Source organism: Ictidomys tridecemlineatus, chromosome 8, assembly GCF_052094955.1.
Source record: "Ictidomys tridecemlineatus isolate mIctTri1 chromosome 8, mIctTri1.hap1, whole genome shotgun sequence".
Taxonomy (NCBI): Eukaryota; Metazoa; Chordata; class Mammalia; order Rodentia; family Sciuridae; genus Ictidomys; species Ictidomys tridecemlineatus.
This window is the reverse complement of record NC_135484.1, coordinates 82,088,325-82,092,075: the sequence shown is the minus strand read 5'-3', so window position 1 is coordinate 82,092,075 and position 3,751 is coordinate 82,088,325. Positions and strand designations below refer to the sequence as shown.

The following is a 3,751-nucleotide window of genomic DNA, read 5'->3' as shown; positions in this document are numbered from 1 at the left end:
GCAGGTCTCAAGTGCATCTTTCTATTTCAGGGTTGCATGAATTTAGGTCTTTCATAGTAGACGCAGTTTCCACTCCCAGTCGTGGTGTTCTTGTTTTTAATTTTTTTTCAGATTTCTCTGTCAGGATGTAGAAGATGGAAGATGGAAACAACAATGCTAGTATGAAGCAGCAACTGGATTTGGGTTCTTGAATGATCTGACAGATGCGATGGCTGTCTTGGAAACATTCAATGGAGAATCTGTTAGGAGAATCTGTGACAGAGGCAATGGCTGTCTTGGGATCATTCAATGAAGAGCATGTAGGGAGAGATGGAGTACCTCTGAAATGAAAGTCATTGATGGAGCACTATACTGTTAGGAATTGGCATGTCTCAAATGCCGCTTTCTCTCTTTTTTTTCTTTTTCTTTTTTGGGGTCCCATGACTTTAGGGCATTCATAGTAAAGACCCGCTTCCACTCCCAGGCGTGGTGTTCGTCACCTCAGATTTTCAGGTCATGATGTAGAAGATGGAAGATGGAAATGACAATGCCTCTCTGAAGCATGGGATTAGTGTTTTTGAAATGTTCTGTGACAAAGCCAGAGGCTGTCTTGGGAACTCTCAGTGGGAAAGCACCCCTTGAGATGTCCCAGTTGCTATGGGAACCATCTGTTCAAACAGAGGTTTGTGACACTCATGGAGTTCTTCACTTCTGGACCATGAGGTTTGGATGCCAGGTGTGGGAGTTAGAAGTTTATCAAAGCAAGCTGGTCATCATAATCGGGTTGCCCCTATTTATGACCCTGGTTTGGCTTGCTTTGCACAAACTTTCTCCCAAAACCCCTTTCATTGATCACACTGAGATGGCTTGTGGTCATTGCACTCCGCAGTGCAATAGCCTGTTTGGGTCCCATCTGCTGCCACCTGCAGGGTGGTTGATTGAGGAAACCAGATGAGGGGCCATGGGGGATGAGAAAAGACAGAAATCCAAGGGGTGAAAAAGCTGAAACTTGGTGTCCATTACACTCTGGTAGAGTGCAACGGTCAGGAGCCAGCTCAACACTTTTTTTACACAAGTTTTATCCTTAAAAGGTTTGTTTGTGTGTGTGAAAATTTGGACAAAGCCATCAAAACCAATGTCATATGTATGACCAGTCCAATTATGAGTAGCAGCCTGTGCCCATAAGGTTCCACCGCTGAGCCCTGCCACCTGAACCACAAGTTCAAGAACTGAATACCTCCCTATGTGGAACAGGTCTTAACCCAAGTAACTGGGCAGTCTTGACCAGCGCCTTGCATCAAGAATTCCCAGGAGGGGCATCACCTCCTTGGACAATGAAAGAAAACCCTAATTTAGTCACTGCTCCCCAAAATTGCCAAAATGTTGTTCTATATGTCCATCAGTGTTGAGGAAAAGATTTCAAGTTGCTGCTTCATTTTGGTTCTAATGACTGGGTTCCAGTTGGAGCTCATTGGCAATTTTGGAAGCCATGTTTTTGTATGCCTCTGATTTCCCTGAAATTGGCTTGAAGCGGACCCCATTGAGAGAGAGTCTGGGAAGCTTACATACCTCCATCTCCCACTGCACCACTCTCTCGGTGTACCCATCTCCATGCATGCAGAAGAGCAGAAAGGGCGTCTTGTGCATGTAGTGGCAGTTGTTGGCATCTAGCACCTTGCGGATTTCCCTCATGATGTCACTGGGATCCATGGCACTAGTGATGTTCATTCTCCAGGTGAAGTGCAGGGAGCGAGGTTTTGCTTGTTGGTTCTCCTTTCTCTGCTCAGCAGAGACATGATGACTTGAGCCCTTATATCTCAGGGTCTTCTCAGACTCAGCTGGAGGCCTTCTTGTGAGTTTTGATGTTAACTCAGTGAAAGCTCCAGTGGTGCCTCGTTGAGTCTGGGGCAATTCTTCAGCTGGATGGAAGCAGCTGGGTGAGGCAAGAGGACCTTCGTGTGTTGCAGTTTGGCGTTCCCGGGGCTGGCGGTGGAACATTCGACGAAGGGCACTGGCTCTGGGGAAGCAGAGGCAGCCCCGGGTGGAGGTACTTGGGACACTGTGGGTTGAGGTCGCTGGAGGGCTCGGAGGAGGGAAGGTGCTGTTGTTCTGACCATTCCGGCTCACTGAACGTGTGTCTGCTTTGCTGGTTTTGCGGCAAATGTACTTACTCCACAGTGTCCTCCCTCCAGATGGTGTGCTGCTCTGGTAGGCAGCAGGCATTTTCTTGAATTCGGGAGTCTCCAGCTCCTTGGGACTGATGGTGATCCCAGGTACGGGCCTGGCTGGAGAAATTCCCTTTCCTCCCACAGCACTGCCGCCGGATTTCTGGGAGGCCATTGGATGTTCTCTGAGGTGACTGTGGGCAGTGCTGGTCGGATATGGCCCAGTTCCAGCATGGTCCAGGGACTGTGTCTGCTTGTGAGTGGAAACGCTTCGCTGCACTTTGCGTTGAGGAGGCCAGCTGGTGCTCTTTCTCAGGACCCTGCTTGGCTGCACCTTAGCCAACGAGATGTTTCTGTGGGAGACGGCCACCTCTGGACCAACAAAGGGTTGGAGGACATCAAGGCCTCTGTTGATCCACCTGTCTCCCATAATTTCGGCTAGGGTGCTTCGCTTAGTTGGATTGAGCACCAGGAAGCGTTTCAGCAGATTTTCACATTCGGTTGACATGTACAGAGGGATTCGGTATCTACCTTGTAGCACTCTGTCTCTGATTTCTCTCACGTTGTGCCCAACAAAAGGACGCGACCCGGTGACCAGGGTGTAGAGAACCACGCCAAGACTCCACACATCGACTTTGGGACCATCATACTCTATGCGCTGGAAGATCTCTGGAGCTTCATAGGGCAGACTGCCGCAAAACGTGTCGAGTTTACACCCAAGTGTAAACTCGTTGCTGAGTCCAAAATCGGCTAGCTTGATGTTCATGTGTTCGTCAAATAATAGATTCTCCGCCTTCAGGTCTCGGTGGGCGACCTGCTTTTGGTGACAATATTGCACTGCAGACACGATCTGCCGGAATATAGATCTTGCCTCCTCTTCCTGCAGTCTTCCTTTCTTGGCCACATAGTCCTTAACTCTCCCTCCACTGGCATACTCCAGGACCAAACAGAGTGCTTTTTCACAGTCCAGAGCTTCATAGAGCTTCACGATGTGTGGGTGGTCTAACATCTTGAGGATTCTCACCTCTCTGTACATGCTTTGGAGGACTTGTGGCTTCAGATGTCTCTTATCGATGATCTTGATTGCCACTTCTTTATCTGTGACGACGTGACGGGCCAGCATGACTTTGGCAAATTTCCCTTTGCCCAGGGTTTTCAGGACTCTATAATCTCCAATGCGAGGCTGTTCGCCTGCAGAGGAAGCTGTGGATTTTCGGCGCTGTGCTCCAGAGTGCCCGGTCTGGGAGGTGACTTCTGCCCGTCTAGCTCCATGCGAGGGGTGCATGGTTTGACCCAAGTTGATGATCGGTGGGTCTCGGTGTCACTGGAAAATTTAGGATAGGTGAGGACTAGGCAAGGACAGGGGGTGGGGGAAAACAAGGAGAGAGTTGGAGATGGGTTGAGGGAAAAAACAGCCACAACTGCCTTTTACCAACAAATAACGTGCCCAGTTCAAAAACTCGCTCTGGGAACATCAAAGGCCAAAAGGCAAATGAGGAGTGGTTCTAGGTCCACTCATTTCTAGGATTCTCATTCTATTATCTCCTAGGCAGCCAATGCAGTCATAAAGGTACTGACTGCGTAAAGAGGGGTCATATGCACCCTAA

At 49.2% G+C, this 3,751-nt stretch overlaps 1 pseudogene; it reads right to left on the bottom strand.

Moving 5' to 3' along the window:
* Positions 1-1,422: 1,422 nt before the first annotated feature.
* On the bottom strand, positions 1,423-3,429 carry LOC144365775 (MAP/microtubule affinity-regulating kinase 3 pseudogene; annotated as a pseudogene).
* Positions 3,430-3,751: the final 322 nt, after the last annotated feature.